Genomic DNA, 12,439 nt, shown 5'->3' on the forward strand with positions numbered 1-12,439 from the left:
ACTTCAAAGGTAAATACTAAGATATGGTAGAAAGGTTTTATTTATGCATATGAGTATTATATGAAGTATACTTATGCGTCAAAAAGTCAGAAGATAAATCGTTTAATGCCCGTTCCCACTATATACGTGCCACAACACGACAGCGTGCGGATGATGGGGCAGCTCTACCCCCCCCTTTTTTTATTGTTTTTTAGAGAAATGCCAGAAATTCATCAAATTTGTGCTTTGGAATTTTGATAAATCTTTGCAAAAATTGAATAAAAAATGGGGAGGCAAGGCTCCCCCATCATCCGCGCCGGCGGATGATGGGGGATCTCTGCCTCCCCGTTTTTTATACAATTTTTGTAAGAAATTTCCGTGTTGGAGCTTCATGTTTTGGTTTATCTGCTCCATAAGTTCCAAAATATGAATATATACTATATAGTATATATAATATATAGTATAAGTGTATGTAATATATTTATAATATATAGTTGAAGTAAAAAGTATATATATTTGTAACTATAGTAATCAATATAGCTTTATTCATAGCATGCTGGACGTCTCTACAAACAAGCAAAGGGAAATTTCATGAAAGGTCCACCCTCCAACACATCACATTTGGCATACATGTCGACCAAGGCAGTGAACACGGGGAGTTGCTTATCCCTTTCAAATATTAGCAATGAAACATGGTCGGACAAGGGCTGCATAGCATGGGGCAACGTCCATGCGTAGCATCACCAATATGGCCACCTAATCAATGCACGAGCGCGACGAATAGCCAAACAGAAAAGTTTAAAAAAAAGGGGAGGGGCAGGAGCCCTCCATCATCCACGCGCACGGATGATAGGGGGGCTCCTGCCCCTCCCCTTTTTTTTCGCTTTGTATGATTTGAGTGTGTTGACACTGCAGTTGCCTGCATGGATAATCTTTGAGCTATCTCGCACGCTCTCTCTCTCTCTCTCTCTCTCTCTCTCACACACACACACACACACACACACACACACACACACACACACACACACACACACACACACACACACACACACACAGCCATAGTGGATCACCACGAAAGATCTCATAGCAAAGATGTAAGGAGATGTTGGGAGAGGACTCTAGTATGTATATTCATATATCGGGTGATTTGGGATGAGGCCTCCGTGCCTAATGAGATTCTTCTTGTGCGCACTAGGTACGTCCCCTCTCTTGGTGGGCCGTCAGCAGCATGCAGAGGAGCACATGGAGGGAGGAGTTGTGGGCCACCAACAAGATGCAGAGGAGCGCATGGAGGGTGGAGTGATTAGTCATAAGCAAGCACTTTCTTTCACGGGAGATCTGGGCCGCGAGTAGAAATGAGGAGATAGCAGCCTGCAACTGTATTGTATAAGGGAGGAGAGGTGGTAGAGCATGAAAGGGGGGAACCGAGTAGGACCTAGCAAAAATATCGTAGAGAAGGGGCCAATAGTTGCAGATAGAAAGGTTTGAGAGAGGACTCTCCAATTGTCGAGGCCGCCGCTGCTTAAGGCTCTCGTTGACAAGTCTTGAGTCACCCCGACCGCAAGCGCTACAGAGAGACACAACATGCTAATATGGGCTTGAAATCATGGTTTCAATCACATGGCTTCAACATGGATAGACTATCTCCATTTCAGTATTGCTTGCATGCACCCTCCCTATCTCTCTCACGATCGCTAGACTTGTATGTCGAGGTTTGATTCAACTAGATACTATAAACATATGGATACAACCAATTCAAGAGATGGAAACGATAATGGATTTCTATAGAGAGAATCTTCTCCAACTAATAGAGGATGGATATGTGATCAGACCAGTCTATATGGACACTCAATTATCCTATGGGATATGATATGCTATTGGTCAAATGCACACATCATTGCATCGGTTAGAGATTGGTAGATTTAGTAGAGTACCAATAGAGACCCATATATACTAGTTGTGTCATATAATGCCAGAGACAACGTCATGAGATATCAAGATCATAGATGCCTCAAGTTGATTTTGCTAGAGCTATGCAAACACATGGAGAGTCTCTTGAGGAGATCATGTAGTTGGAGACATTCACAAAAGGAGATCACTGACTTCTTTACAGTAGGGACTTAGCAGCCAAATGAGCATGCTTCATAACAGACTTCAGAGCCCACTTATACCATGAGATATCAAGATCATAGATGCCTCAAGTTGATTTTGCTAGAGCTATGCAAACACATGGAGAGTCTCTTGAGGAGATCATGTAGTTGGAGACATTCACAGAAGGAGATCACTGACTTCTTTACAGCAGGGACTTAGTAGCCAAATGAGCATGCTTCATAACAGACTTCAGAGCCCACTTATACCAGAGGTATACTAGCTGATAGAGCCATTGAGCCTATGAGAGCTAGACGCCCAAGGTCTACGAGGGCGACCACAATATTGATGGAGGCTCCATCATAGGACTAGGAATATTCTAGAACGACATGGGAGAGGGCGCCCAATATGACTATTTACAGAGGCATACATTGACAAAGCTCTTCAACGACCAAAGCAATATTTTTTTGGACAAGGCCCGATGCTAGGCATTTTCCAGCATTGATGGTGACGATGATAATTTTAGTCTTTCACTTCATTTTTATTTTTGTACCTAGACATTGGATTAGATCCACTAAGATTGTATCAGTTTGTTCTCATATGTCATTTTGGCCTTTTGAAGACGTTTAATATAACATTTCATTTCTCTCTCTCTCTCTCTCTCTCTCTCTCTCTTATGCAGATCATCATCAAGCACTTGTGTTGTCTTTACTAGACCACCACATTTGGCATAGATATCCACTAAAGCATTGTCAAATAGAGTTCCCTTCCCCTATAGATCCTGTTTCATGATATCATCATATATTTTCTCTCTTTTTTCAAGTGGTTGAATGCTAGAACAAGCTTTTAGAAGCAAAACATAGGTGACCACATCAAGCTGCTTTGAATTTCAATGCATCCACTCATAGCAATTCAAAGCATCTTGATCTTTGCCATGTTGGGCATACCCCCCAATCAGTACAGACCAAGGGACCACATCACAATTGGGTAGCGCCTCAAACAATTGTTGAACTTTTATTAGAGCAGCACATCTCGTACACATATAATGTCCAAGCGTAGTAATTTTTTCCTAGGAATACTTGTCTGGAAATCTATCCACGAACTTGTCTCTCTGGAAATCTATTTATGAACTTGTTTCCCCAAGTCAATATCTTCTACATTGCCACATGTTTTTATGTAGCTGGAAAAAGTCACCCTATTCAAGGAGAAGCCCTATCGGTGCATTCATTCTAAACACATTAAAGCAATGATCCTGGCCGATTTGGGCACATCCTGGTAGAACTGCATTCCAAAAGATTACATTTTGTCACAAAAATATGTAGGTGTTTTGCCAAGAGCATGGCAATTGGCATGCATATAAACTCACAAAAATGTCCAACACTACATCACTTCCAAGTACCTCTTATGTGTAGCTACCTATGCCTCTGAGACACCTCATCATGATTTCTATAAAATGTTTTTATGGTAGACAACACATAATAGTATAAAATTAAAACCTTACATCACACGGCCTCCTCCCTAATTTGTACACCAACTATTGACATGCTGCTTCTAGAGACTATAGTTGCCTATGCCTCTAAGATACCTCATCATGATTGGTGTAAGAAACTTTTCAGGCAGACAACATATAATAGTATAAATTCAAACCTTACATCACATTGCTTTCTTCCTAATTTGTACACCAAATATGGGCATGCTGCTTCTAAATATCTGAATAATGTTTTTGCTTTTGCTCTCCTTTGATTGCTAGAGCATATAAGACTAGGAGCCTTTGGAGGCAACAACCCCTTGTCCCTCCATTTGTAACAGCCCCTTGCCATACCATATGACCATTCTTTAAACAAGTTGCTCATGAAATTTATCTTTCAAAAAAGTACAACAAGAGCAATGCTTCATGTCAAACTCCCAAATGCCATACGTAGTAGCTTCTGATTGACACATTTTCGTGCATTCATACTATCCCTTTTGAACATCTGATGCGCATTTTACACCTTGTAGTTCACAAAAACATTCATTATTGATCTTTAACCATACACAAAAGAATAAGGCTAAGTCAAGGCTTTATTTGCACAGTGCACACTGGCCTCTTGGCCCTCATACCTCCATTCTGTGCCAAGTTTCTCCTCTCTCTTCATTCCTGACCTCCCTTCCCCTATGACTTCAAACTCTCAATTGACTATTATCCCCTTTTTTTGAAAAAAATAATAAGCATGATATTCACTCGAAATACACACAAGCCTATCAAAATGATCTCTAAAGTATGTTGTTTTCTATTCTTTAGAATATAAAGCTCAATCAAAATTTATTAGAAATAGTTCTTTTTTTAAAGTTACATTTCAGGCAAATAAGAGATGTGCCACAAGGAAGTCCATGCATGCATGTTACATTTGATTGTTTGGTGATTGAAGAATTTTACAATCTGTTGAAGACTTTTCTCATGCCACACTAATATTTAAACATATCATTAGTATAATATGAGCATGAAAAAGCTCGAAAAAAATGTTTCAATTCCAAAAGCTCGAAAATGAAAGTTCGCAAATATAAAATCCCCCCCAAAATGTTGTTTAAACAACACCCTTACCACCTCCAGTGCTAGGACCGCAACCACCACATCCGAGAATTACTTTTGTGAATCAAGTGGGTTGTGAGTCATCTATTGCTTTTTTGCAGCGCTGTGAGGAAGATATAGATCCTAATATTGCCTATGGGATGGATGTGCTTGAAGAAAGTCCACAATACTACATGGAGGACTATTGGGGACAAGTCAAACCTGTCTATCAAGTAGCTGCTCTTGCGGCAAGAGGTCAAAATATCAATTAGACTGCTAAGAGACCACCTCTTCAATGCTATGAGTGTGGAGGTCCACATCATGTAGCTGAGTGTCCTATTAGGCTACAAAAGAACGCCACACTAATGCAAACCAATCAAGCGAGCACGTCTACAATACCGATACTCATGTGTAATCAATGTGGCATAGATCATTTGATTGTCCAATGTCCAAATAATCCAAATGCACCAAAGATCATACCATTGAATTTGATTGAGGTTACCGAGGAGCCATCACAAAGTACTCCTATGGTACCAGTAAACGTACTCACACAATCGATGCTCCAAAATCAAAATTATATTCTTGAGGAAAGAGACATGGCAAAGGGAATCCTTGATGGTGGCCCTGGGTTTAGCATTGTGATTAAAAATTGCTGGGAAACTATGGGAAGACCTCACCTTGTGACCACAACCATAGTAGTGAAGATGGCCAATGGGTCTATTGTTAAACCTATTGGGATGCTAGAAGATCTCAAGATCAAGGTCTTTGGAGATAAAAATAAGAGTTACCTTCATTGTTATGGATTTCTCCAAGCACACTATGGCATCTGAGATGATCTTAGGACGTCCTTTCATGAGGGAAGCAAAAATGGTGCATGAATGGTCTAAAAACCATGTTTACCTGTAGTTCCAAGATTCTGTCATTCGAGTGGATCTTGTGAGACTGGTCGAGCACATCCCCTAGGAAACATATTTATAATTGATCATAGATCTGACACCACAGTGCACTCGGCCCCATTGCAGTATTGTTACATGTGTAAAGCCGACACTGATGTTGGGGAAGATTCTCCTTATATGGATGTACTACCTGGGATGACTGAGTTAGACAATGTGGATTGGGTCCACCTAGCAGCAACCATAGACACTTGGGGAAACAGGGGGACGACCTGGGTAACACCTGAGGGGGATGAAATACCCGTACCCTTAAATATGCTACAAGCAATGCATATAGCTTCTGACAAGACTCATCCTAATATAACAGAGAAAGCATACAAGTGGGTCCCTAAAGCTTCTTTAGCGACCATAGCTAGTGCTAAAAAACAGAAGCCTTGTAAGAAACTTCTCACTCGCCCCAAGAAATGTAAAGATATGTTGTGTGGGATCCCTAAAAAGCTATTGGAAGCCCAAGGCTACTATCAAGGAAATGATCAAATCTGGGTGCCAAAATGTAGATTCTGCTCTTACCTGTCACCTGACCCATGTGCACCCAATCCTGTAGCTCCAAAACAAATTGACGATCGTGGAAAGAAAAAAATCACAAAATGCTACACACCCGCTCCAGAGTTAGTTTGGGTACCGAAGAAAGAAAAATTTGTTCCACCTAGATTAGGAAGGGGGGAGTCCCATGAAGCTTCTAGCTCGTCATGTAATGGATCCATAGAGGTAAAAGCTTCTCCACATCCTCCACCTACAATAGTGGACCTCCATAAAGCTACAAAGGAATCCACACCTCCTAGTGTTCAAAAATCACCTGATGAACCACTTCAAGTTCGATCCTGGGAGAGTACCTTACCACCCTTGCAACTCGATGAGGCACCCAAGGTAATAGAAAACTAATGGCAAAAATCCTCACCTATTACTAATTGGAAAAATTGGTTTCAAAGGGTGACGAGCACATTTCAAACGGTATGATCTACCCAAGGAAGGGGGGAGTGTTTGTTGACAGTCATCATTCACTCATTCCCCTCTCAACCTTCCTCCCTGCCCTCTCAATCTCCCAACCTTAGGGAATGTATATATAAAGCCTTATGCTCACAAAAAACAAAAAATATAAAGAGCAAGAGCAATTAGCAAATGAGTATGCACAATAAAAATCAAAGCATTGATCAAGCCTACACATTCACATCCGGTACACTGAAACAGAAACCTATGTTATAAAACACCTTTGATCCTCATCACTCGAGTGATGGAGGGTAGGTAGGATTAGTACAATAGGAGTGTTTCTATTTTAGAGTTTAGTGATTAGAAAAGTTCTTTCTTCCCAGTGACGTGCCTCCTAGAGGTATTCTTTGTGTTTCCTCGTGTGTACAAGAACGTGTTGCTGTGGTTAGGATTTGGACCTTCATGGAATCTTTCTCTCATCCACTTTTCAAATCAAGCGCGATCATCAACACAAATAGGTGTTTCTTGTCCATTAGTATGGCCCCTTATCTTTTTTGCATCTATGTTTGTCTGCTTTAATTGTGATTGGTAGCATAATATTCAACGCATTTGCTTAGTATCAAACATTAAATTCAATGTAATTTTTTGTCATAATCACTTGTCTAGGTTTTAAAATCAAGCAGTCCGACTAAGCTAGGCGTTAGTGATCTTCTCTTAATACCATGGGGAATGCCTTCCTAATAATCAATGGTTACTTAAGTTTTTAATCCGATTTAGGCAGCATTGTGTGAAATGTACTAAGGCTTTCTAGTGGGCTTAGTCTCTATTGACCTTTAGCTTAAGTATTATAAAGGGAGTTTACTACTGTGATGAGCGTGGGGAGGGTAACAGTGTTAACCCCCAAAAGTTACAAAATTTAAACGCTAAAAACAAACAAACAAAAAATCAAAGTGCCACAATGTAAAATCTTAAGCTGGAAGAGAAACCTCAGCTTGATTTGGTACTCCACTCACATGTATCGCCTGTGGTACTAGAGCCCTAGAGGTTCCCAGTGTGGGTGCTTTTCCTTGAAAAGCAAAAAACCCAAGGCAAAATAAGCACACACATCAAAATTGAAACAATGTGAAAAAAATTTTGGGGGGTCAAAGAAAAGGAAATAAGTCAGGCGATGATTTCATGAGCAATTCTTTTTATCGTAGCTTAACTACAACGTCTTCTAGGTATAGCCTCTAGTCAGCCCTCGGACATGAAATACTTGGCTCTCGCGATTAAACAGCAAGCGTAGAGCGGTGAGTGACACACCATCGCCATCTTTGAGCTTACTAGTTTAGGCTTGTTGTGTGCTTGGAGCCATTTGTGGCTTGCACACGTGTATCGGCAAGTTCCTTGCGTTGACACGTGCAACATACGCGCACAACCACTGATGATGCCAAGTCACATTAAAGAATGATGCCCATTTCCAAAAGTGGAAGAACCATGGCCACTTAGACATGGTATTAGATTCACCATTTTGTTGTAGATTGGTCTTATAGGTCTTTTGGCCTTTTGAAGACGTTAATATAACATTTCATTTCATGTCTCTATGTGTGTGTGTGTGTGTGTGTGTGTGTGATAGACATGGCAACTACACATGGACTGGCCATCCTAAATGGCATATAGATCTTTTTGAGCAGAGTTCACTTGTTTTTCTCATAGACATGGGGCTTGCACACTGGACTATGCTATGGCTCAACCCAATTTTATAGCATCTACTCAGGATTGTATAGGGAACCCCAGGCTTGTTGGGGCAGCAGTAGATCATGCCCTCCTCACATTTACAATTTCATTCCAATTTTGTACAGCTCTATTGGCCCAGACACCTACGCATACTCGATACACTTTTACATTGTAGATTGACTCTATCTACATGGATAGCATTTAAAGACACTTGGCCACAAAGGAGCCGGGACGCCCATTACATAGCTTTCCTAGATATTGACAGAGACATTACATGATCTATATGTTTTTAGTTTCTTTGGGTGTCTTGTGTGTTTTTTCTACTCTTGATCATATATTGACACATAGATCCTATTGCAAAGCATTTGATACGGTTCCTAGAGCTCGACTGATGCAAAGACTACAGGAGATGGGAGTACCAACATAGGTGATCTGAGGAGTCATGGCTTTATACACAACAATTAGGAGTCATGGCTTTATACAAGACAATTGTGACGCAGGTTCGTACCCCTGAAGGGTTATGTGAGCATATTCACGCCAGCGTTTAAGAGAAACAGGGATGCCCAGTCTCCCCTACATTGTTTGGTTTGCATGTAGGTGAGGTTTGAGGTTACATTGAGAGGGGAGGCAATAGAGAAGCACAGCTAGCAGGGACATCTTCATTACTACTGTATGCAGATTATATTGTATTAATCTCAAATTTGCCCAAGGAGGCAACGACACTTGGATGCAATTGCACACGTTTGCTACTAGTAATAGCGGCTTGTCAATGAACCATGGAAGAGAGGATGGATATATGATCAGAATTGCCTATATGGACACTCATTTATTCCATGAGATGCAATGTGTTATTGGTCAGATGCGCACATCATCGCACAAGCTACAGATTGAGATTGAGACTAGAAAATTTAGGAGAGTACCAACAGAGACCAAGATTTTCAGTTGTGTCATATAGAGCCAGAGATAGAGTTACATCACATATGCCATTGTCCAATGTACTTTGAGATATGAGGCCGCTTTCACTCTCTATTCACAGAGGGATTTGGACCACTGGCTAGGGTCATGAGATATCACAATCAAAGCTGCCTTGGGTTGTTTAAGCTAGAGTTACACAAACATATGTAAAGTCTCTTGAGGAGATTAGACAGTGGAAGACATTCATAGAGGGAATGGGTGACTTATTTAAAGTAGAGAATCAAAAATCAATCAAATGAATAGACCTCAAAGTCTACCTATACCAGAGGTATATTGACTAATAGAGCCATTGACCTTGGGAGAGCTAGATGCCCATGTCTACAAGGGTCACCGCAACATTGATGGAGGCTTCATCAGAGGATCACGACTATTCTAGCACGGCAGGGGAGATGTCCAATATGACTGCTTACTAGCACGGACATTGGCGATACTCTTTAGCAGACCGATGCATTACATCCTCGAACAGTGCTCGGTGCTGGACATCCTTGAGCACTGATGTTCATTTTAGCTTTTATTTTACTTCATTTTATTTTGTACCCAGACATTGTATTAGATCCACCAGGATTGTATCAATTTGGTCTCATAGATCATTTTGGCCTTCTGGAGACGTTTAATATACGTTTCATTTCATCTGTGTGTGTCTGTGTGTGTGTGCGTGCGTACACAAAAAAGTGAGGCTTGGCCCTTTGCATTACATATAATTGACCATTGGTCCATATACAAGAAATATGGGAAAAACCCTAAGAGATGAACAATGAGATCATGGGGGAAAATCCCATAACAAACCACATGAAACATCTAGAGATCAAGATACTTTAACCATGTAGTGGTGTAGCTATCTAGATAGTGATCAAGTCTGCACAGATCTATCCAAAGCTCTGTCCATTTCTTGAGCAATGTAGCAAAAATCACCATGTCCAATGATGTTTATCTGACTGATATAAAGCATGCAAAGTAAGAACCTCCTATAGAGCCGCTCACAAAATCCAAGGCACAATGAAACCCCTAGGCCGTGCCTCCACCCATCGACATCCATTCTAACATTTCTTGATGATTATCTCCAAAAAAGGAAGCGGATCTACGACACAACCAAACTGTAAGAGAGGCAGGGGGACCCACTCAGTGTCCACCTCAAAAGCGAGGGGAAGGTACCAACTCTCTGACCAAACCAACTTCCCTAAGGCTTCTCCAAACTGACTCTCAAACAAATCTACAAACTGCTTGATATCCATAAAGTAATTGGATTCAACCGTTGTCTGCTCCTGTAAGATATCATCGACTGCCTCCCTCATCCAATAAGAGTTCCCTGGCAAAACCTATACTCTAAATCTGAGCATGGGGGCTCGCTCTGGCCGAGGAAAAAATGACGAGTTCGTGATAATTGCAGGAAGTGAATGTCGACACATAGTGGCCCACTCATCAAAGAAACATCTGAGGATCTCCATGGAGCAACCACAAAAAATTGAGGTGGTGGAATCTCAGAGAGCGAGACATCTACGGGAGATAGAAAGCCTCCTGAATAGTCAAAATCCTCGACAAACTGCGAGGACTCACTCTCCTGTTCCCCCTAAACAAAACCTCCTGTGAGAGATACCTATGACTACATCTCCAAGAAATCCAAATCCTGTAGAGCTGGTATATCGTGGGGAAACTCAGGTTGCTCTTGAACTACCACATTGATTGCTAATCTTGTTCTATCCTTTTGTCCTCTTGCTCCGGAATCTCCTCTTGATTCTGGTCCGACGAAGGTTTGTCTGTGGGTTGCTCTGCCCATTTCAACCTCTGTCTCACTACCCTTCTGTAAACAAGGATAGGCTGTGCTTGTCCCTACCTACCTACCTACCTACCTACATGTCTCTGTCTCTATGTATCCTCTACATTGTGTTGTTGCTTGACACTCTACAGCTGCTGTACAGAACTTCGTTGTGGCTGTGAGGGTTGTCTCTTTCTCTGACCAATCTATCTTTGTTGTTTCCCTCTAGGACAATCCCTTACCAAGTGCCCCATTTCATGACATCTAAGGCACTGGTTCCATCGACTCGTAACCACAATCCTCTATGAGTGCAACGCCCCTTTCCATTCAAAAGTGATGGTATTTGGAAAAGCTGTGGAGGGGATAGTAGCCTCCTTTATAGACGTGGGGTAGGAGGGCAGGGGTCTTCAGGTAGGCCTCTGGTGGATGGGTGCAACAAGGGAAGACGTGGGTGGACAGGGTAGAGGCGGTGAAGCGGGCAAGCACACGCTTGTAGAGCAAAGCAAGATTTGGATCTAGAGGCCCATTTCATTTGGATCCGTTGACGGGGGGGGGGGTCAACATTCACATGCTTGATGGAAGGGGATTACAGAGTATTATACACACCGGGAAGTTCTCCTCATGGGAGACTTTAGCGCTCGGAGGACATGCATCGAACAGTGTGAGGCTTATGCTTTTGAGGACCAAGAAAATACTATACGTTAATGGCACCCGTAGTTGGTGTGATGACACCTAAAGCTGACCAATCACCACTCCTGAGCTATGCGGCATGTATATGTCCATGTAGCATGGTCTCTAGATAAACTCCTTGTCTAGCATGGTCAAGTTGTGCTCACTATAATGCAACATCTTCAAGGGACAAGATTGTCTGGTGTGATCTACGTCTCACATCTAGAGATGCCATAGATCTTGTCTCAGCACTAAGTTCCTCTCATTGTGTGAGAGCTAAAAGAAGGGAAAGTCCTAGTCATATTGGAAGGGTGGTAATCTATCCATGTCTAGTCCATTTTCTTCGAACCACTCTCTCACCTATCAATAATACTAAGACTTGTGATTGCTTGACTCTGAAATCTGTCTGGAGGCCTTGAAGACTGTGCATGTGATCTATCTAATGTCATCTCTCTCATCCTCCGAAGGAGGAAAATGGTATGGAAAATAGCCTTTTCTAGCATGGGTGAAGTCGCTGATTTTGCTCTATGTCATGTGGTATTGAGGGCTTGCTACGGAACAAGAGTGATATCATACATATCTGTGGTCTCTCAATGTGTGTCCATTAAGTGGCTAATAGTCTAAGGGCCCATACTGCTGTAGCATACATCAAAGCTGGGGTGACCAAAGTGTTGAAGAGTCGCTCATTGGTGCGGGGCTCGTGAAAGTGTACCTGATGACATCTCCTCTCTAGCATGGCTTACGGCGCACTTCCTCTAGCGAGTGTCCATAGCCACCTTTGCCATGGTTAAGCGCCCGAGTGAGCCGGCAAAGGTGACTCCCAAGTATACA

Source organism: Adiantum capillus-veneris, chromosome 17 (assembly GCF_014529385.1).
Source record: "Adiantum capillus-veneris isolate H3 chromosome 17, ASM1452938v2, whole genome shotgun sequence".
NCBI classification, from domain to species: Eukaryota; Viridiplantae; Streptophyta; class Polypodiopsida; order Polypodiales; family Pteridaceae; genus Adiantum; species Adiantum capillus-veneris.